This window comes from Centropristis striata, chromosome 2 (assembly GCF_030273125.1).
Source record: "Centropristis striata isolate RG_2023a ecotype Rhode Island chromosome 2, C.striata_1.0, whole genome shotgun sequence".
Lineage (NCBI taxonomy): Eukaryota > Metazoa > Chordata > Actinopteri > Perciformes > Serranidae > Centropristis > Centropristis striata.
The window spans coordinates 19,424,902-19,445,423 of record NC_081518.1 but is presented as its reverse complement, the minus strand read 5'-3'; the positions used below and the strand labels follow the sequence as shown (position 1 = coordinate 19,445,423).

The following is a 20,522-nucleotide window of genomic DNA, read 5'->3' as shown; positions in this document are numbered from 1 at the left end:
ACTATTAGCCGGATGTTTCTGTCTCTCGCATAACAGATGGTGTCTCGGATCAGTACGAGGCTGTCAGTGATCTTCCTCCCCGGGACGGCACAGGCTTGATCCGGGTGGATTAGCTCATCTAAAAACAAGGACATACGTGATGCTAAAATTTTGCTAAAAATTTTACAGTCAACATTTAAAAGTGTGATCGGTCTCAAGTTCCTTAAGTCCGTCTTGTCTTTGTCTTTGTGGAGGAGGGTCACTATCCCTACTCTAAAACTATCAGGAAGTCGGTCAAGTTGCTCCAAGTCCATAAAAACAGCAAGCAAGTCAGGTGCTAAAATGTCCCAAAAGGTCGAATAAAATTCAAGAGGTAGCCCATCTTCTCCTGGAGACTTCCCTGGTTTAAAACTTTGAAAGCACTTATTTAGCTCAGACATAGTAAAATCCTGGGTTAAAAGCACACTGTTGCTTATTGTTTTTTCAATTGATTTTAAAACTTCCCTGATGGTGTCATTTCTTACGGGCTTTTCTTCATATAGTTCAGTGTAGAAATGTTCAATATGCTCCTTGATTTCTTTTGTTGATTCTGCTGTATTTCCCTGCTGGTTTTTCAGTTTTAAAATGGTTCCCCCTTTACTTAAAATTTTCTTAAAAAAGTATCTTGTGCATTTTTCCCCTTCTTCTATGTCCCTTTCTTTGCTTCTTATTATGATGCCTTTACTTTTAATTTCTGCTAAAACCAACATTTCTCTTTTGATTTGTTTAATCTCTTCATTAAAATCCATCCCCTGTTGGTTTAGATTAAAATAGCGCTGAAGTCTTTTTTGCAGTCCCAGCATGCATCGTTTTTCCTTATCCTTTTTCTTCTTCCCTACCTGTCTAAAGAAAGTCTGAGTCCTTCCCTTCACCATTTCCCACCAGTGTGCACGTGTCTCGTAAAAGTCTTGAAGGGTCTGCCACTCTTGGTACTGCTCCCTGAACTGCCTAACTACCTCCCTATCTTTTAAAAGGGAGCAGTTGAGCTTCCACAGACCACTTCCAAAAGTCACACCAGAAGGTAGTGAGAGGGTGCATGAAAGCATAGCGTGATCAGAAAAGAAAACAGGTGTCAATCTAGCATCAGTTGGTGGGCGATCACGGGATAAAAGGTAGTCTATGCGAGAGGCTCTGGTGCCATCACCACTGCACAAGGTGAAGCCCTCCTCTCTGGGATGCATTGTTTTAAAACAGTCCAGCAGTTTAAAATCCCTACACATATTCTGCAATAAAACTGATGTTTTGTCAACCTTAAAATCTTCTCCCGCTCCTTTTCTGCTTCATTTCTGCTTAAGATACAGTTAAAATCACCCCCGACGACTAATGGTGCCCTGCCTAGCATGTGGGACTGCAAGTCTTCTAAAAAGTCATACCTGTCATTTTTGTCTATAAAACCATAAATATTTAGGATGTTAAAATCCTTTCCCATAAAAGTCAATTGTGCTAAAAGTGCCCGGCCATCTCTCACCACTGTGCTTCCCTTCACCAAGACAAGAGGGTTTTTAATTAAAATGGCTACTCCATCATTTTTATTTTCATTTGATCCGGACCATAGGGATGTATTTGGCCATAAATTCTTCCATTGTGTGTATGACTTTAAAAAGGGGAGGCCACACTCCTGTAATAAAAACACATCTGACTTAACAGTGTCTAGAAAAGATAAAACACTCTGGGCTCTAACTCTCGACTTCACACTTCTCACATTGATGGTAGAGAAGGTGAGTGTCATGAGTATGGTTAAAAATAACACGTATGACATTTTAATAGGAAGCAGAGGGGATAGTCAATGTTAAAAAGTCTTTTTAAGATCTGATGCTTGTGTATGGAGCTCTTCCTTCAGCCTTATGGGGGAAAGGTGAAGGGGTTGCGCTCCGCTACCCTGTCGGACTCCGGGGGTTGAAAGCTCCTCTCGTTTGCTGCTGGAGTCCTTAGGGGTTGATCTTAGAGCTATACTGAGGAAAGAGACCTCATTTGGGGAATTGGAGGGAAAGACTCTGGACTCCTCCACAGTTGGACTGTCTGAGGAGTATCCAGCTCTTGCCCTCTTTTCTGAGACTCCAGGAGACTCAGAAGACAATTCCGATAAGGGCCTCTTAGCTTCTTGGGCGTTGGGGAGGGAGGCATCCTCGCTGTCATCCTGTGGCTGTTCCTTTTCCTTTTCTGAACAAGCTCCGCCTTCTGCCTGCATTGCCCCTTCTTCTCCGCTCTCTATCGGTGGGGCACATGCAGGCCCCTCCCCTTCTCCCACCTCACCTGATTCCTGTTCACCAGTCACAGGTTTTGGCGGGAGGTTTGAATTTTCAAGCCCATCCTCAAACAGCTCTTGAAATGGCTCCTCTTGTCTGCCATTTTGTTTTGTGGCTTTCAGTTTGTTGGCAAAAGACTTTGGGCAATCTCTGAAGAGGTGGTTTGTTTCTCCACAAAGATTGCACTTTCTGCCATTGGTACATTCCTCAAAGGTATGACCAATTTCTCTGCATTTACCACACACTGTTTTCTGGCATGCTTCTACCAGGTGCCCTTGCTCACCACACTTGCGGCAGAGCTTGGGCTGTCCCTGGTAGTGGATGTAGCCCCTGTTGTTACCCAAGACTATCATGGATGGCAGATGTTTCAAGCCCTGGAAGCCCTGGGGGTCCTGCCATTGTTGGATGGGGACCCTCCAGGCACAAGTCCAAATGCCATCTTCATCTCTCACCTTGGTAGCCTGGCCTTTCACAGTGCAAAATCTACCCAGCCAATGACAAATGTCGTCCGCATTCACTGTTTCATTGAACATCTTGACAATGACAGTTTTAAATGTATTGTCAGTCAGCTTCTCTACGTTGAAAGCGGAGAACTGGGGTTTCTCAGTCTCAAACCGGTTGCAAAATTCTCGAAAAGTCATGGCCGTGCGAAAGCTTACATCAAAACCTTTGTTCATCGGTAGTGTCACAATACAGTTGATGTCCTCAGGTCGAAACTTCAATATTTTTTGTATAAACCTCCTGGAAAAGTCAAGTCTTGACATTGGACCCAGGGGTTTACCATCTTTCTCTTTAAATGTGAAACGGACGCTGTGGTGCCTCCGCATGCCGGCATGGTTGGCCGACATGGTGGAGGCACCACACACTACGGGGAAAAGGAAAACTAAAAACACTTAAAAACTTGCCTAAAACCAACAAATTAAAAAGTGGACTAAAAGGGCCAGATAAAAATGGCTAAAAGACAATAAATAAATAAAAGCTCAGGGAGACTTCCCTCTTTTGCAGCTGAGAGATGTTGAAACAAGTTGCAGGGAAGAAGTCCTCTGAGCCAACGATACCTGTATGCAAAAAGAAAAAAAGACAACTACAAGAGTATCCGTTCTTATTCACATATACAGCACAATTTACTTCCACCGGCTAAGCACCAGAGCCACTGCCAGGCTGAGGTTTGACAACCGAATAGTGATAAGAACAGATACTACACTTGATCTTAGCCAAAAGGCCGAGAAGCGATGCCGTCAAAGGGTCGGAGGTGAAGGGCGGATTGGCTGCACACTCACTCTCGATGCCGGTTCTCAAAACCCAAGTAGCAGTTTCGGGAAGCGCGAGTAAGAGTACCACCAACGACAGTGGAGGAAAACCTCTCAGAATCGCTCCAAAGTATGTTCTCTTAGAGAAGCAAATGTGCAAATTGTGGCTCTCTCTGGGTGAAAAGGGACTCTGCTTATTGCTAGAGTTCGTGACGCAGTGTCAGTGTTTTTGAAAGCAAATCAAGCACTGACAGCCCCTGGTGGACATGCCACCAAAGTGCAGCTGATGCACATTTCAGCAGCAAAGCCAATACCGCATGTTTTACCAAAGATGACAAAGATTTACCAACAGGCCTGTGTGCTTTCCTGCGCTTGTACTAGCGCATATGTTGCTCAACGCAAAGGTAGCAATCCGGAAGTGGGCTTCAATTTCCAGGCACTTGAACGTACATATGCCCATTGTACTGTACTACCACTGCTTACTGATGCTCGGCATCACCGTGTAAGCTCTGCTTCGTTTCAAGCAGCCTAAAATGCTTACAGCCCCCGTGAATGACTTGAGGGTTGCCTCTTGTTTTAATTTTCACAGTATATGTCAGGGGAGAGCGCGAACGCAGTCCCCCACTACCAGAAATTATGCAGTCGAGATTCCCACATTTGGGGAATTCGCAGAGGTCAGCTCGGCCGGAGTGCAATGGCTGAGCCTCGCCCTGGGTGAACCACCTTCGTGATCATGGTGTCTCCCCTGCCAGGTAAGTATGAGTTGCACAGCTCAGAGATCGGCTGCCCTGTAGCAGACACGCCACGCTGACTGATGGCGCTGAAGGCATGTGTTTGTCTTCCTCCTGACATGTCGGGTCAGTGGAAAGCAGACTGGGAAACAGTGACCTGTTTGATTCATGTTATGGGCACAGGCATGCATTTCACGTGTCTCCCTTTTGCTGCCTCCTGCTCTTAAAATGAGAGTCATGGACACTGCAGAAAGGTTCACGCCCACTGAATGTCACTATGAAATTGGAGCATTAACAAGTGTACACATATTGTGAGTCCACATCATCGGCTGGGACAGGCCTGCTCATTGTCCCCGTATCCAAATCCAACACGGAGCGTCACGTTGGCAAACTATTACATTTGCCCTGGCATAGCCCAGGGGCAGAAAGAAGGTTGGGCAATACTCAGGCTAACAGCATCAGCCACACAGGAAGGCAGAGTTCCGCAAGCTGAGAGAGCAGGCAGAGGAACGAACGTGCTTTACATTTCACATAGAGAGGAGGGGTGCACCGTTCCCGGAAGTACTGCAATACCAGGTCGATGCGTGGAGTGGACGGAGCAAGCCCCTATTCCATCTCCCAGTTCCAAAAATCAATTTAATATATGGTCCCCGGGTAGGGGACGTATCAGATATTAAACTGATAAGAACAGATACTACACTTGATCTTAGCCAAAAGGCCGAGAAGCGATGCCGTCAAAGGGTCGGAGGTGAAGGGCGGATTGGCTGCACACTCACTCTCGATGCCGGTTCTCAAAACCCAAGTAGCAGTTTCGGGAAGCGCGAGTAAGAGTACCACCAACGACAGTGGAGGAAAACCTCTCAGAATCGCTCCAAAGTATGTTCTCTTAGAGAAGCAAATGTGCAAATTGTGGCTCTCTCTGGGTGAAAAGGGACTCTGCTTGTTGCTAGAGTTCGTGACGCAGTGTCAGTGTTTTTGAAAGCAAATCAAGCACTGACAGCCCCTGGTGGACATGCCACCAAAGTGCAGCTGATGCACATTTCAGCAGCAAAGCCAATACCGCATGTTTTACCAAAGATGACAAAGATTTACCAACAGGCCTGTGTGCTTTCCTGCGCTTGTACTAGCGCATATGTTGCTCAACGCAAAGGTAGCAATCCGGAAGTGGGCTTCAATTTCCAGGCACTTGAACGTACATATGCCCATTGTACTGTACTACCACTGCTTACTGATGCTCGGCATCACCGTGTAAGCTCTGCTTCGTTTCAAGCAGCCTAAAATGCTTACAGCCCCCGTGAATGACTTGAGGGTTGCCTCTTGTTTTAATTTTCACAGTATATGTCAGGGGAGAGCGCGAACGCAGTCCCCCACTACCAGAAATTATGCAGTCGAGATTCCCACATTTGGGGAATTCGCAGAGGTCAGCTCGGCCGGAGTGCAATGGCTGAGCCTCGCCCTGGGTGAACCACCTTCGTGATCATGGTGTCTCCCCTGCCAGGTAAGTATGAGTTGCACAGCTCAGAGATCGGCTGCCCTGTAGCAGACACGCCACGCTGACTGATGGTGCTGAAGGCATGTGTTTGTCTTCCTCCTGACATGTCGGGTCAGTGGAAAGCAGACTGGGAAACAGTGACCTGTTTGATTCATGTTATGGGCACAGGCATGCATTTCACATGTCTCCCTTTTGCTGCCTCCTGCTCTTAAAATGAGAGTCATGGACACTGCAGAAAGGTTCACGCCCACTGAATGTCACTATGAAATTGGAGCATTAACAAGTGTACACATATTGTGAGTCCACATCATCGGCTGGGACAGGCCTGCTCATTGTCCCCGTATCCAAATCCAACACGGAGCGTCACGTTGGCAAACTATTACATTTGCCCTGGCATAGCCCAGGGGCAGAAAGAAGGTTGGGCAATACTCAGGCTAACAGCATCAGCCACACAGGAAGGCAGAGTTCCGCAAGCTGAGAGAGCAGGCAGAGGAACGAACGTGCTTTACATTTCACATAGAGAGGAGGGGTGCACCGTTCCCGGAAGTACTGCAATACCAGGTCGATGCGTGGAGTGGACGGAGCAAGCCCCTATTCCATCTCCCAGTTCCACAAATCAATTTAATATATGGTCCCCGGGTAGGGGACGTATCAGATATTAAACTGATAAGAACAGATACTACACTTGATCTTAGCCAAAAGGCCGAGAAGCGATGCCGTCAAAGGGTCGGAGGTGAAGGGCGGATTGGCTGCACACTCACTCTCGATGCCGGTTCTCAAAACCCAAGTAGCAGTTTCGGGAAGCGCGAGTAAGAGTACCACCAACGACAGTGGAGGAAAACCTCTCAGAATCGCTCCAAAGCATGTTCTCTTAGAGAAGCAAATGTGCAAATTGTGGCTCTCTCTGGGTGAAAAGGGACTCTGCTTGTTGCTAGAGTTCGTGACGCAGTGTCAGTGTTTTTGAAAGCAAATCAAGCACTGACAGCCCCTGGTGGACATGCCACCAAAGTGCAGCTGATGCACATTTCAGCAGCAAAGCCAATACCGCATGTTTTACCAAAGATGACAAAGATTTACCAACAGGCCTGTGTGCTTTCCTGCGCTTGTACTAGCGCATATGTTGCTCAACGCAAAGGTAGCAATCCGGAAGTGGGCTTCAATTTCCAGGCACTTGAACGTACATATGCCCATTGTACTGTACTACCACTGCTTACTGATGCTCGGCATCACCGTGTAAGCTCTGCTTCGTTTCAAGCAGCCTAAAATGCTTACAGCCCCCGTGAATGACTTGAGGGTTGCCTCTTGTTTTAATTTTCACAGTATATGTCAGGGGAGAGCGCGAACGCAGTCCCCCACTACCAGAAATTATGCAGTCGAGATTCCCACATTTGGGGAATTCGCAGAGGTCAGCTCGGCCGGAGTGCAATGGCTGAGCCTCGCCCTGGGTGAACCACCTTCGTGATCATGGTATCTCCCCTGCCAGGTAAGTATGAGTTGCACAGCTCAGAGATCGGCTGCCCTGTAGCAGACACGCCACGCTGACTGATGGTGCTGAAGGCATGTGTTTGTCTTCCTCCTGACATGTCGGGTCAGTGGAAAGCAGACTGGGAAACAGTGACCTGTTTGATTCATGTTATGGGCACAGGCATGCATTTCACGTGTCTCCCTTTTGCTGCCTCCTGCTCTTAAAATGAGAGTCATGGACACTGCAGAAAGGTTCACGCCCACTGAATGTCACTATGAAATTGGAGCATTAACAAGTGTACACATATTGTGAGTCCACATCATCGGCTGGGACAGGCCTGCTCATTGTCCCCGTATCCAAATCCAACACGGAGCGTCACGTTGGCAAACTATTACATTTGCCCTGGCATAGCCCAGGGGCAGAAAGAAGGTTGGGCAATACTCAGGCTAACAGCATCAGCCACACAGGAAGGCAGAGTTCCGCAAGCTGAGAGAGCAGGCAGAGGAACGAACGTGCTTTACATTTCACATAGAGAGGAGGGGTGCACCGTTCCCGGAAGTACTGCAATACCAGGTCGATGCATGGAGTGGACGGAGCAAGCCCCTATTCCATCTCCCAGTTCCAAAAATCAATTTAATATATGGTCCCCGGGTAGGGGACGTATCAGATATTAAACTGATAAGAACAGATACTACACTTGATCTTAGCCAAAAGGCCGAGAAGCAATGCCATCAAAGGGTCGGAGGTGAAGGGCGGATTGGCTGCACACTCACTCTCGATGCCGGTTCTCAAAACCCAAGTAGCAGTTTCGGGAAGCGCGAGTAAGAGTACCACCAACGACAGTGGAGGAAAACCTCTCAGAATCGCTCCAAAGTATGTTCTCTTAGAGAAGCAAATGTGCAAATTGTGGCTCTCTCTGGGTGAAAAGGGACTCTGCTTGTTGCTAGAGTTCGTGACGCAGTGTCAGTGTTTTTGAAAGCAAATCAAGCACTGACAGCCCCTGGTGGACATGCCACCAAAGTGCAGCTGATGCACATTTCAGCAGCAAAGCCAATACCGCATGTTTTACCAAAGATGACAAAGATTTACCTGTGGGCCTGTGTGCTTTCCTGCGCTTGTACTAGCGCATATGTTGCTCAACGCAAAGGTAGCAATCCGGAAGTGGGCTTCAATTTCCAGGCACTTGAACGTACATATGCCCATTGTACTGTACTACCACTGCTTACTGATGCTCGGCATCACCGTGTAAGCTCTGCTTCGTTTCAAGCAGCCTAAAATGCTTACAGCCCCCGTGAATGACTTGAGGGTTGCCTCTTGTTTTAATTTTCACAGTATATGTCAGGGGAGAGCGCGAACGCAGTCCCCCACTACCAGAAATTATGCAGTCGAGATTCCCACATTTGGGGAATTCGCAGAGGTCAGCTCGGCCGGAGTGCAATGGCTGAGCCTCGCCCTGGGTGAACCACCTTCGTGATCATGGTGTCTCCCCTGCCAGGTAAGTATGAGTTGCACAGCTCAGAGATCGGCTGCCCTGTAGCAGACACGCCACGCTGACTGATGGTGCTGAAGGCATGTGTTTGTCTTCCTCCTGACATGTCGGGTCAGTGGAAAGCAGACTGGGAAACAGTGACCTGTTTGATTCATGTTATGGGCACAGGCATGCATTTCACGTGTCTCCCTTTTGCTGCCTCCTGCTCTTAAAATGAGAGTCATGGACACTGCAGAAAGGTTCACGCCCACTGAATGTCACTATGAAATTGGAGCATTAACAAGTGTACACATATTGTGAGTCCACATCATCGGCTGGGACAGGCCTGCTCATTGTCCCCGTATCCAAATCCAACACGAAGCGTCACGTTGGCAAACTATTACATTTGCCCTGGCATAGCCCAGGGGCAGAAAGAAGGTTGGGCAATACTCAGGCTAACAGCATCAGCCACACAGGAAGGCAGAGTTCCGCAAGCTGAGAGAGCAGGCAGAGGAACGAACGTGCTTTACATTTCACATAGAGAGGAGGGGTGCACCGTCCCCGGAAGTACTGCAATACCAGGTCGATGCGTGGAGTGGACGGAGCAAGCCCCTATTCCATCTCCCAGTTCCAAAAATCAATTTAATATATGGTCCCCGGGTAGGGGACGTATCAGATATTAAACTGATAAGAACAGATACTACACTTGATCTTAGCCAAAAGGCCGAGAAGCGATGCCGTCAAAGGGTCGGAGGTGAAGGGCGGATTGGCTGCACACTCACTCTCGATGCCGGTTCTCAAAACCCAAGTAGCAGTTTCGGGAAGCGCGAGTAAGAGTACCACCAACGACAGTGGAGGAAAACCTCTCAGAATCGCTCCAAAGCATGTTCTCTTAGAGAAGCAAATGTGCAAATTGTGGCTCTCTCTGGGTGAAAAGGGACTCTGCTTGTTGCTAGAGTTCGTGACGCAGTGTCAGTGTTTTTGAAAGCAAATCAAGCACTGACAGCCCCTGGTGGACATGCCACCAAAGTGCAGCTGATGCACATTTCAGCAGCAAAGCCAATACCGCATGTTTTACCAAAGATGACAAAGATTTACCAACAGGCCTGTGTGCTTTCCTGCGCTTGTACTAGCGCATATGTTGCTCAACGCAAAGGTAGCAATCCGGAAGTGGGCTTCAATTTCCAGGCACTTGAACGTACATATGCCCATTGTACTGTACTACCACTGCTTACTGATGCTCGGCATCACCGTGTAAGCTCTGCTTCGTTTCAAGCAGCCTAAAATGCTTACAGCCCCCGTGAATGACTTGAGGGTTGCCTCTTGTTTTAATTTTCACAGTATATGTCAGGGGAGAGCGCGAACGCAGTCCCCCACTACCAGAAATTATGCAGTCGAGATTCCCACATTTGGGGAATTCGCAGAGGTCAGCTCGGCCGGAGTGCAATGGCTGAGCCTCGCCCTGGGTGAACCACCTTCGTGATCATGGTGTCTCCCCTGCCAGGTAAGTATGAGTTGCACAGCTCAGAGATCGGCTGCCCTGTAGCAGACACGCCACGCTGACTGATGGTGCTGAAGGCATGTGTTTGTCTTCCTCCTGACATGTCGGGTCAGTGGAAAGCAGACTGGGAAACAGTGACCTGTTTGATTCATGTTATGGGCACAGGCATGCATTTCACGTGTCTCCCTTTTGCTGCCTCCTGCTCTTAAAATGAGAGTCATGGACACTGCAGAAAGGTTCACGCCCACTGAATGTCACTATGAAATTGGAGCATTAACAAGTGTACACATATTGTGAGTCCACATCATCGGCTGGGACAGGCCTGCTCATTGTCCCCGTATCCAAATCCAACACGGAGCGTCACGTTGGCAAACTATTACATTTGCCCTGGCATAGCCCAGGGGCAGAAAGAAGGTTGGGCAATACTCAGGCTAACAGCATCAGCCACACAGGAAGGCAGAGTTCCGCAAGCTGAGAGAGCAGGCAGAGGAACGAACGTGCTTTACATTTCACATAGAGAGGAGGGGTGCACCGTTCCCGGAAGTACTGCAATACCAGGTCGATGCGTGGAGTGGACGGAGCAAGCCCCTATTCCATCTCCCAGTTCCAAAAATCAATTTAATATATGGTCCCCGGGTAGGGGACGTATCAGATATTAAACTGATAAGAACAGATACTACACTTGATCTTAGCCAAAAGGCCGAGAAGCGATGCCGTCAAAGGGTCGGAGGTGAAGGGCGGATTGGCTGCACACTCACTCTCGATGCCGGTTCTCAAAACCCAAGTAGCAGTTTCGGGAAGCGCGAGTAAGAGTACCACCAACGACAGTGGAGGAAAACCTCTCAGAATCGCTCCAAAGCATGTTCTCTTAGAGAAGCAAATGTGCAAATTGTGGCTCTCTCTGGGTGAAAAGGGACTCTGCTTGTTGCTAGAGTTCGTGACGCAGTGTCAGTGTTTTTGAAAGCAAATCAAGCACTGACAGCCCCTGGTGGACATGCCACCAAAGTGCAGCTGATGCACATTTCAGCAGCAAAGCCAATACCGCATGTTTTACCAAAGATGACAAAGATTTACCAACAGGCCTGTGTGCTTTCCTGCGCTTGTACTAGCGCATATGTTGCTCAACGCAAAGGTAGCAATCCGGAAGTGGGCTTCAATTTCCAGGCACTTGAACGTACATATGCCCATTGTACTGTACTACCACTGCTTACTGATGCTCGGCATCACCGTGTAAGCTCTGCTTCGTTTCAAGCAGCCTAAAATGCTTACAGCCCCCGTGAATGACTTGAGGGTTGCCTCTTGTTTTAATTTTCACAGTATATGTCAGGGGAGAGCGCGAACGCAGTCCCCCACTACCAGAAATTATGCAGTCGAGATTCCCACATTTGGGGAATTCGCAGAGGTCAGCTCGGCCGGAGTGCAATGGCTGAGCCTCGCCCTGGGTGAACCACCTTCGTGATCATGGTGTCTCCCCTGCCAGGTAAGTATGAGTTGCACAGCTCAGAGATCGGCTGCCCTGTAGCAGACACGCCACGCTGACTGATGGTGCTGAAGGCATGTGTTTGTCTTCCTCCTGACATGTCGGGTCAGTGGAAAGCAGACTGGGAAACAGTGACCTGTTTGATTCATGTTATGGGCACAGGCATGCATTTCACATGTCTCCCTTTTGCTGCCTCCTGCTCTTAAAATGAGAGTCATGGACACTGCAGAAAGGTTCACGCCCACTGAATGTCACTATGAAATTGGAGCATTAACAAGTGTACACATATTGTGAGTCCACATCATCGGCTGGGACAGGCCTGCTCATTGTCCCCGTATCCAAATCCAACACGGAGCGTCACGTTGGCAAACTATTACATTTGCCCTGGCATAGCCCAGGGGCAGAAAGAAGGTTGGGCAATACTCAGGCTAACAGCATCAGCCACACAGGAAGGCAGAGTTCCGCAAGCTGAGAGAGCAGGCAGAGGAACGAACATGCTTTACATTTCACATAGAGAGGAGGGGTGCACCGTTCCCGGAAGTACTGCAATACCAGGTCGATGCGTGGAGTGGACGGAGCAAGCCCCTATTCCATCTCCCAGTTCCAAAAATCAATTTAATATATGGTCCCCGGGTAGGGGACGTATCAGATATTAAACTGATAAGAACAGATACTACACTTGATCTTAGCCAAAAGGCCGAGAAGCGATGCCGTCAAAGGGTCGGAGGTGAAGGGCGGATTGGCTGCACACTCACTCTCGATGCCGGTTCTCAAAACCCAAGTAGCAGTTTCGGGAAGCGCGAGTAAGAGTACCACCAACGACAGTGGAGGAAAACCTCTCAGAATCGCTCCAAAGTATGTTCTCTTAGAGAAGCAAATGTGCAAATTGTGGCTCTCTCTGGGTGAAAAGGGACTCTGCTTGTTGCTAGAGTTCGTGACGCAGTGTCAGTGTTTTTGAAAGCAAATCAAGCACTGACAGCCCCTGGTGGACATGCCACCAAAGTGCAGCTGATGCACATTTCAGCAGCAAAGCCAATACCGCATGTTTTACCAAAGATGACAAAGATTTACCTGTGGGCCTGTGTGCTTTCCTGCGCTTGTACTAGCGCATATGTTGCTCAACGCAAAGGTAGCAATCCGGAAGTGGGCTTCAATTTCCAGGCACTTGAACGTACATATGCCCATTGTACTGTACTACCACTGCTTACTGATGCTCGGCATCACCGTGTAAGCTCTGCTTCGTTTCAAGCAGCCTAAAATGCTTACAGCCCCCGTGAATGACTTGAGGGTTGCCTCTTGTTTTAATTTTCACAGTATATGTCAGGGGAGAGCGCGAACGCAGTCCCCCACTACCAGAAATTATGCAGTCGAGATTCCCACATTTGGGAAATTCGCAGAGGTCAGCTCGGCCGGAGTGCAATGGCTGAGCCTCGCCCTGGGTGAACCACCTTCGTGATCATGGTGTCTCCCCTGCCAGGTAAGTATGAGTTGCACAGCTCAGAGATCGGCTGCCCTGTAGCAGACACGCCACGCTGACTGATGGTGCTGAAGGCATGTGTTTGTCTTCCTCCTGACATGTCGGGTCAGTGGAAAGCAGACTGGGAAACAGTGACCTGTTTGATTCATGTTATGGGCACAGGCATGCATTTCACGTGTCTCCCTTTTGCTGCCTCCTGCTCTTAAAATGAGAGTCATGGACACTGCAGAAAGGTTCACGCCCACTGAATGTCACTATGAAATTGGAGCATTAACAAGTGTACACATATTGTGAGTCCACATCATCGGCTGGGACAGGCCTGCTCATTGTCCCCGTATCCAAATCCAACACGGAGCGTCACGTTGGCAAACTATTACATTTGCCCTGGCATAGCCCAGGGGCAGAAAGAAGGTTGGGCAATACTCAGGCTAACAGCATCAGCCACACAGGAAGGCAGAGTTCCGCAAGCTGAGAGAGCAGGCAGAGGAACGAACGTGCTTTACATTTCACATAGAGAGGAGGGGTGCACCGTTCCCGGAAGTACTGCAATACCAGGTCGATGCGTGGAGTGGACGGAGCAAGCCCCTATTCCATCTCCCAGTTCCACAAATCAATTTAATATATGGTCCCCGGGTAGGGGACGTATCAGATATTAAACTGATAAGAACAGATACTACACTTGATCTTAGCCAAAAGGCCGAGAAGCGATGCCGTCAAAGGGTCGGAGGTGAAGGGCGGATTGGCTGCACACTCACTCTCGATGCCGGTTCTCAAAACCCAAGTAGCAGTTTCGGGAAGCGCGAGTAAGAGTACCACCAACGACAGTGGAGGAAAACCTCTCAGAATCGCTCCAAAGTATGTTCTCTTAGAGAAGCAAATGTGCAAATTGTGGCTCTCTCTGGGTGAAAAGGGACTCTGCTTGTTGCTAGAGTTCGTGACGCAGTGTCAGTGTTTTTGAAAGCAAATCAAGCACTGACAGCCCCTGGTGGACATGCCACCAAAGTGCAGCTGATGCACATTTCAGCAGCAAAGCCAATACCGCATGTTTTACCAAAGATGACAAAGATTTACCTGTGGGCCTGTGTGCTTTCCTGCGCTTGTACTAGCGCATATGTTGCTCAACGCAAAGGTAGCAATCCGGAAGTGGGCTTCAATTTCCAGGCACTTGAACGTACATATGCCCATTGTACTGTACTACCACTGCTTACTGATGCTCGGCATCACCGTGTAAGCTCTGCTTCGTTTCAAGCAGCCTAAAATGCTTACAGCCCCCGTGAATGACTTGAGGGTTGCCTTTTGTTTTAATTTTCACAGTATATGTCAGGGGAGAGCGCGAACGCAGTCCCCCACTACCAGAAATTATGCAGTCGAGATTCCCACATTTGGGGAATTCGCAGAGGTCAGCTCGGCCGGAGTGCAATGGCTGAGCCTCGCCCTGGGTGAACCACCTTCGTGATCATGGTGTCTCCCCTGCCAGGTAAGTATGAGTTGCACAGCTCAGAGATCGGCTGCCCTGTAGCAGACACGCCACGCTGACTGATGGTGCTGAAGGCATGTGTTTGTCTTCCTCCTGACATGTCGGGTCAGTGGAAAGCAGACTGGGAAACAGTGACCTGTTTGATTCATGTTATGGGCACAGGCATGCATTTCACATGTCTCCCTTTTGCTGCCTCCTGCTCTTAAAATGAGAGTCATGGACACTGCAGAAAGGTTCACGCCCACTGAATGTCACTATGAAATTGGAGCATTAACAAGTGTACACATATTGTGAGTCCACATCATCGGCTGGGACAGGCCTGCTCATTGTCCCCGTATCCAAATCCAACACGGAGCGTCACGTTGGCAAACTATTACATTTGCCCTGGCATAGCCCAGGGGCAGAAAGAAGGTTGGGCAATACTCAGGCTAACAGCATCAGCCACACAGGAAGGCAGAGTTCCGCAAGCTGAGAGAGCAGGCAGAGGAACGAACGTGCTTTACATTTCACATAGAGAGGAGGGGTGCACCGTTCCCGGAAGTAGTGCAACACCAGGTCGATGCGTGGAGTGGACGGAGCAAGCCCCTATTCCATCTCCCAGTTCCAAAAATCAATTTAATATATGGTCCCCGGGTAGGGGACGTATCAGATATTAAACTGATAAGAACAGATACTACACTTGATCTTAGCCAAAAGGCCGAGAAGCGATGCCGTCAAAGGGTCGGAGGTGAAGGGCGGATTGGCTGCACACTCACTCTCGATGCCGGTTCTCAAAACCCAAGTAGCAGTTTCGGGAAGCGCGAGTAAGAGTACCACCAACGACAGTGGAGGAAAACCTCTCAGAATCGCTCCAAAGCATGTTCTCTTAGAGAAGCAAATGTGCAAATTGTGGCTCTCTCTGGGTGAAAAGGGACTCTGCTTGTTGCTAGAGTTCGTGACGCAGTGTCAGTGTTTTTGAAAGCAAATCAAGCACTGACAGCCCCTGGTGGACATGCCACCAAAGTGCAGCTGATGCACATTTCAGCAGCAAAGCCAATACCGCATGTTTTACCAAAGATGACAAAGATTTACCAACAGGCCTGTGTGCTTTCCTGCGCTTGTACTAGCGCATATGTTGCTCAACGCAAAGGTAGCAATTCGGAAGTGGGCTTCAATTTCCAGGCACTTGAACGTACATATGCCCATTGTACTGTACTACCACTGCTTACTGATGCTCGGCATCACCGTGTAAGCTCTGCTTCGTTTCAAGCAGCCTAAAATGCTTACAGCCCCCGTGAATGACTTGAGGGTTGCCTCTTGTTTTAATTTTCACAGTATATGTCAGGGGAGAGCGCGAACGCAGTCCCCCACTACCAGAAATTATGCAGTCGAGATTCCCACATTTGGGGAATTCGCAGAGGTCAGCTCGGCCGGAGTGCAATGGCTGAGCCTCGCCCTGGGTGAACCACCTTCGTGATCATGGTGTCTCCCCTGCCAGGTAAGTATGAGTTGCACAGCTCAGAGATCGGCTGCCCTGTAGCAGACACGCCACGCTGACTGATGGTGCTGAAGGCATGTGTTTGTCTTCCTCCTGACATGTCGGGTCAGTGGAAAGCAGACTGGGAAACAGTGACCTGTTTGATTCATGTTATGGGCACAGGCATGCATTTCACATGTCTCCCTTTTGCTGCCTCCTGCTCTTAAAATGAGAGTCATGGACACTGCAGAAAGGTTCACGCCCACTGAATGTCACTATGAAATTGGAGCATTAACAAGTGTACACATATTGTGAGTCCACATCATCGGCTGGGACAGGCCTGCTCATTGTCCCCGTATCCAAATCCAACACGGAGCGTCACGTTGGCAAACTATTACATTTGCCCTGGCATAGCCCAGGGGCAGAAAGAAGGTTGGGCAATACTCAGGCTAACAGCATCAGCCACACAGGAAGGCAGAGTTCCGCAAGCTGAGAGAGCAGGCAGAGGAACGAACGTGCTTTACATTTCACATAGAGAGGAGGGGTGCACCGTTCCCGGAAGTACTGCAATACCAGGTCGATGCGTGGAGTGGACGGAGCAAGCCCCTATTCCATCTCCCAGTTCCACAAATCAATTTAATATATGGTCCCCGGGTAGGGGACGTATCAGATATTAAACTGATAAGAACAGATACTACACTTGATCTTAGCCAAAAGGCCGAGAAGCGATGCCGTCAAAGGGTCGGAGGTGAAGGGCGGATTGGCTGCACACTCACTCTCGATGCCGGTTCTCAAAACCCAAGTAGCAGTTTCGGGAAGCGCGAGTAAGAGTACCACCAACGACAGTGGAGGAAAACCTCTCAGAATCGCTCCAAAGCATGTTCTCTTAGAGAAGCAAATGTGCAAATTGTGGCTCTCTCTGGGTGAAAAGGGACTCTGCTTGTTGCTAGAGTTCGTGACGCAGTGTCAGTGTTTTTGAAAGCAAATCAAGCACTGACAGCCCCTGGTGGACATGCCACCAAAGTGCAGCTGATGCACATTTCAGCAGCAAAGCCAATACCGCATGTTTTACCAAAGATGACAAAGATTTACCAACAGGCCTGTGTGCTTTCCTGCGCTTGTACTAGCGCATATGTTGCTCAACGCAAAGGTAGCAATCCGGAAGTGGGCTTCAATTTCCAGGCACTTGAACGTACATATGCCCATTGTACTGTACTACCACTGCTTACTGATGCTCGGCATCACCGTGTAAGCTCTGCTTCGTTTCAAGCAGCCTAAAATGCTTACAGCCCCCGTGAATGACTTGAGGGTTGCCTCTTGTTTTAATTTTCACAGTATATGTCAGGGGAGAGCGCGAACGCAGTCCCCCACTACCAGAAATTATGCAGTCGAGATTCCCACATTTGGGGAATTCGCAGAGGTCAGCTCGGCCGGAGTGCAATGGCTGAGCCTCGCCCTGGGTGAACCACCTTCGTGATCATGGTGTCTCCCCTGCCAGGTAAGTATGAGTTGCACAGCTCAGAGATCGGCTGCCCTGTAGCAGACACGCCACGCTGACTGATGGTGCTGAAGGCATGTGTTTGTCTTCCTCCTGACATGTCGGGTCAGTGGAAAGCAGACTGGGAAACAGTGACCTGTTTGATTCATGTTATGGGCACAGGCATGCATTTCACATGTCTCCCTTTTGCTGCCTCCTGCTCTTAAAATGAGAGTCATGGACACTGCAGAAAGGTTCACGCCCACTGAATGTCACTATGAAATTGGAGCATTAACAAGTGTACACATATTGTGAGTCCACATCATCGGCTGGGACAGGCCTGCTCATTGTCCCCGTATCCAAATCCAACACGGAGCGTCACGTTGGCAAACTATTACATTTGCCCTGGCATAGCCCAGGGGCAGAAAGAAGGTTGGGCAATACTCAGGCTAACAGCATCAGCCACACAGGAAGGCAGAGTTCCGCAAGCTGAGAGAGCAGGCAGAGGAACGAACGTGCTTTACATTTCACATAGAGAGGAGGGGTGCACCGTTCCCGGAAGTACTGCAATACCAGGTCGATGCGTGGAGTGGACGGAGCAAGCCCCTAATCCATCTCCCAGTTCCAAAAATCAATTTAATATATGGTCCCCGGGTAGGGGACGTATCAGATATTAAACTGATAAGAACAGATACTACACTTGATCTTAGCCAAAAGGCCGAGAAGCGATGCCGTCAAAGGGTCGGAGGTGAAGGGCGGATTGGCTGCACACTCACTCTCGATGCCGGTTCTCAAAACCCAAGTAGCAGTTTCGGGAAGCGCGAGTAAGAGTACCACCAACGACAGTGGAGGAAAACCTCTCAGAATCGCTCCAAAGTATGTTCTCTTAGAGAAGCAAATGTGCAAATTGTGGCTCTCTCTGGGTGAAAAGGGACTCTGCTTGTTGCTAGAGTTCGTGACGCAGTGTCAGTGTTTTTGAAAGCAAATCAAGCACTGACAGCCCCTGGTGGACATGCCACCAAAGTGCAGCTGATGCACATTTCAGCAGCAAAGCCAATACCGCATGTTTTACCAAAGATGACAAAGATTTACCAACAGGCCTGTGTGCTTTCCTGCGCTTGTACTAGCGCATATGTTGCTCAACGCAAAGGTAGCAATCCGGAAGTGGGCTTCAATTTCCAGGCACTTGAACGTACATATGCCCATTGTACTGTACTACCACTGCTTACTGATGCTCGGCATCACCGTGTAAGCTCTGCTTCGTTTCAAGCAGCCTAAAATGCTTACAGCCCCCGTGAATGACTTGAGGGTTGCCTCTTGTTTTAATTTTCACAGTATATGTCAGGGGAGAGCGCGAACGCAGTCCCCCACTACCAGAAATTATGCAGTCGAGATTCCCACATTTGGGGAATTCGCAGAGGTCAGCTCGGCCGGAGTGCAATGGCTGAGCCTCGCCCTGGGTGAACCACCTTCGTGATCATGGTGTCTCCCCTGCCAGGTAAGTATGAGTTGCACAGCTCAGAGATCGGCTGCCCTGTAGCAGACACGCCACGCTGACTGATGGTGCTGAAGGCATGTGTTTGTCTTCCTCCTGACATGTCGGGTCAGTGGAAAGCAGACTGGGAAACAGTGACCTGTTTGATTCATGTTATGGGCACAGGCATGCATTTCACATGTCTCCCTTTTGCTGCCTCCTGCTCTTAAAATGAGAGTCATGGACACTGCAGAAAGGTTCACGCCCACTGAATGTCACTATGAAATTGGAGCATTAACAAGTGTACACATATTGTGAGTCCACATCATCGGCTGGGACAGGCCTGCTCATTGTCCCCGTATCCAAATCCAACACGGAGCGTCACGTTGGCAAACTATTACATTTGCCCTGGCATAGCCCAGGGGCAGAAAGAAGGTTGGGCAATACTCAGGCTAACAGCATCAGCCACACAGGAAGGCAGAGTTCCGCAAGCTGAGAGAGCAGGCAGAGGAACGAACGTGCTTTACATTTCACATAGAGAGGAGGGGTGCACCGTTCCCGGAAGTACTGCAATACCAGGTCGATGCGTGGAGTGGACGGAGCAAGCCCCTATTCCATCTCCCAGTTCCAAAAATCAATTTAATATATGGTCCCCGGGTAGGGGACGTATCAGATATTAAACTGATAAGAACAGATACTACACTTGATCTTAGCCAAAAGGCCGAGAAGCGATGCCGTCAAAGGGTCGGAGGTGAAGGGCGGATTGGCTGCACACTCACTCTCGATGCCGGTTCTCAAAACCCAAGTAGCAGTTTCGGGAAGCGCGAGTAAGAGTACCACCAACGACAGTGGAGGAAAACCTCTCAGAATCGCTCCAAAGCATGTTCTCTTAGAGAAGCAAATGTGCAAATTGTGGCTCTCTCTGGGTGAAAAGGGACTCTGCTTGTTGCTAGAGTTCGTGACGCAGTGTCAGTGTTTTTGAAAGCAAATCAAGCACTGACAGCTGATGCACATTTCAGCAGCAAAGCCAATACCGCATGTTTTACCAAAGATGACAAAGATTTACCAACAGGCCTGTGTGCTTTCCTGCGCTTGTACTAGCGCATATGTTGCTCAACGCAAAGGTAGCAATCCGGAAGTGGGCTTCAATTTCCAGGCACTTGAACGTACATATGCCCATTGTACTGTACTACCACTGCTTACTGATGCTCGGCATCACCGTGTAAGCTCTGCTTCGTTTCAAGCAGCCTAAAATGCTTACAGCCCCCGTGAATGACTTGAGGGTTGCCTCTTGTTTTAATTTTCACAGTATATGTCAGGGGAGAGCGCGAACGCAGTCCCCCACTACCAGAAATTATGCAGTCGAGATTCCCACATTTGGGGAATTCGCAGAGGTCAGCTCGGCCGGAGTGCAATGGCTGAGCCTCGCCCTGGGTGAACCACCTTCGTGATCATGGTGTCTCCCCTGCCAGGTAAGTATGAGTTGCACAGCTCAGAGATCGGCTGCCCT

General features: G+C 49.1%; 23 non-coding genes and 1 pseudogene across 23 annotated transcripts; all 24 read right to left on the bottom strand.

The window, feature by feature from the left end:
• Positions 1-3,297: 3,297 nt before the first annotated feature.
• LOC131960982 (U2 spliceosomal RNA) lies at positions 3,298-3,498 on the bottom strand (annotated as a pseudogene).
• A 612-nt stretch (positions 3,499-4,110) lies between these two features.
• On the bottom strand, positions 4,111-4,274 carry LOC131959058 (U1 spliceosomal RNA). The gene has a single exon (XR_009389376.1). It is a non-coding gene; the product is annotated as a U1 spliceosomal RNA (small nuclear RNA).
• Positions 4,275-4,784: 510 nt separating this feature from the next.
• LOC131960053 (U2 spliceosomal RNA) lies at positions 4,785-4,975 on the bottom strand. The gene has a single exon (XR_009389579.1). It is a non-coding gene; the product is annotated as a U2 spliceosomal RNA (small nuclear RNA).
• A 612-nt stretch (positions 4,976-5,587) lies between these two features.
• On the bottom strand, positions 5,588-5,751 carry LOC131961330 (U1 spliceosomal RNA). The gene has a single exon (XR_009389870.1). It is a non-coding gene; the product is annotated as a U1 spliceosomal RNA (small nuclear RNA).
• A 510-nt stretch (positions 5,752-6,261) lies between these two features.
• LOC131960864 (U2 spliceosomal RNA) lies at positions 6,262-6,452 on the bottom strand. Its single transcript, XR_009389779.1, has one exon. It is a non-coding gene; the product is annotated as a U2 spliceosomal RNA (small nuclear RNA).
• Positions 6,453-7,064: 612 nt separating this feature from the next.
• LOC131959733 (U1 spliceosomal RNA) lies at positions 7,065-7,228 on the bottom strand. The gene has a single exon (XR_009389519.1). It is a non-coding gene; the product is annotated as a U1 spliceosomal RNA (small nuclear RNA).
• A 510-nt stretch (positions 7,229-7,738) lies between these two features.
• On the bottom strand, positions 7,739-7,929 carry LOC131960764 (U2 spliceosomal RNA). The gene has a single exon (XR_009389748.1). It is a non-coding gene; the product is annotated as a U2 spliceosomal RNA (small nuclear RNA).
• Positions 7,930-8,541: 612 nt separating this feature from the next.
• LOC131961319 (U1 spliceosomal RNA) lies at positions 8,542-8,705 on the bottom strand. The gene has a single exon (XR_009389869.1). It is a non-coding gene; the product is annotated as a U1 spliceosomal RNA (small nuclear RNA).
• A 510-nt stretch (positions 8,706-9,215) lies between these two features.
• LOC131960680 (U2 spliceosomal RNA) lies at positions 9,216-9,406 on the bottom strand. Its single transcript, XR_009389729.1, has one exon. It is a non-coding gene; the product is annotated as a U2 spliceosomal RNA (small nuclear RNA).
• Positions 9,407-10,018: 612 nt separating this feature from the next.
• LOC131961308 (U1 spliceosomal RNA) lies at positions 10,019-10,182 on the bottom strand. The gene has a single exon (XR_009389868.1). It is a non-coding gene; the product is annotated as a U1 spliceosomal RNA (small nuclear RNA).
• A 510-nt stretch (positions 10,183-10,692) lies between these two features.
• Positions 10,693-10,883, bottom strand: LOC131960048 (U2 spliceosomal RNA). Its single transcript, XR_009389578.1, has one exon. It is a non-coding gene; the product is annotated as a U2 spliceosomal RNA (small nuclear RNA).
• A 612-nt stretch (positions 10,884-11,495) lies between these two features.
• LOC131961297 (U1 spliceosomal RNA) lies at positions 11,496-11,659 on the bottom strand. Its single transcript, XR_009389867.1, has one exon. It is a non-coding gene; the product is annotated as a U1 spliceosomal RNA (small nuclear RNA).
• Positions 11,660-12,169: 510 nt separating this feature from the next.
• On the bottom strand, positions 12,170-12,360 carry LOC131960043 (U2 spliceosomal RNA). Its single transcript, XR_009389576.1, has one exon. It is a non-coding gene; the product is annotated as a U2 spliceosomal RNA (small nuclear RNA).
• A 612-nt stretch (positions 12,361-12,972) lies between these two features.
• LOC131959726 (U1 spliceosomal RNA) lies at positions 12,973-13,136 on the bottom strand. The gene has a single exon (XR_009389518.1). It is a non-coding gene; the product is annotated as a U1 spliceosomal RNA (small nuclear RNA).
• Positions 13,137-13,646: 510 nt separating this feature from the next.
• On the bottom strand, positions 13,647-13,837 carry LOC131960860 (U2 spliceosomal RNA). Its single transcript, XR_009389778.1, has one exon. It is a non-coding gene; the product is annotated as a U2 spliceosomal RNA (small nuclear RNA).
• Positions 13,838-14,449: 612 nt separating this feature from the next.
• Positions 14,450-14,613, bottom strand: LOC131961286 (U1 spliceosomal RNA). Its single transcript, XR_009389866.1, has one exon. It is a non-coding gene; the product is annotated as a U1 spliceosomal RNA (small nuclear RNA).
• Positions 14,614-15,123: 510 nt separating this feature from the next.
• LOC131959850 (U2 spliceosomal RNA) lies at positions 15,124-15,314 on the bottom strand. Its single transcript, XR_009389544.1, has one exon. It is a non-coding gene; the product is annotated as a U2 spliceosomal RNA (small nuclear RNA).
• A 612-nt stretch (positions 15,315-15,926) lies between these two features.
• On the bottom strand, positions 15,927-16,090 carry LOC131961264 (U1 spliceosomal RNA). Its single transcript, XR_009389864.1, has one exon. It is a non-coding gene; the product is annotated as a U1 spliceosomal RNA (small nuclear RNA).
• Positions 16,091-16,600: 510 nt separating this feature from the next.
• LOC131960853 (U2 spliceosomal RNA) lies at positions 16,601-16,791 on the bottom strand. Its single transcript, XR_009389774.1, has one exon. It is a non-coding gene; the product is annotated as a U2 spliceosomal RNA (small nuclear RNA).
• A 612-nt stretch (positions 16,792-17,403) lies between these two features.
• Positions 17,404-17,567, bottom strand: LOC131961253 (U1 spliceosomal RNA). The gene has a single exon (XR_009389863.1). It is a non-coding gene; the product is annotated as a U1 spliceosomal RNA (small nuclear RNA).
• Positions 17,568-18,077: 510 nt separating this feature from the next.
• On the bottom strand, positions 18,078-18,268 carry LOC131959872 (U2 spliceosomal RNA). The gene has a single exon (XR_009389548.1). It is a non-coding gene; the product is annotated as a U2 spliceosomal RNA (small nuclear RNA).
• Positions 18,269-18,880: 612 nt separating this feature from the next.
• Positions 18,881-19,044, bottom strand: LOC131961242 (U1 spliceosomal RNA). The gene has a single exon (XR_009389862.1). It is a non-coding gene; the product is annotated as a U1 spliceosomal RNA (small nuclear RNA).
• Positions 19,045-19,554: 510 nt separating this feature from the next.
• On the bottom strand, positions 19,555-19,745 carry LOC131960036 (U2 spliceosomal RNA). Its single transcript, XR_009389575.1, has one exon. It is a non-coding gene; the product is annotated as a U2 spliceosomal RNA (small nuclear RNA).
• A 583-nt stretch (positions 19,746-20,328) lies between these two features.
• LOC131961231 (U1 spliceosomal RNA) lies at positions 20,329-20,492 on the bottom strand. The gene has a single exon (XR_009389861.1). It is a non-coding gene; the product is annotated as a U1 spliceosomal RNA (small nuclear RNA).
• Positions 20,493-20,522: the final 30 nt, after the last annotated feature.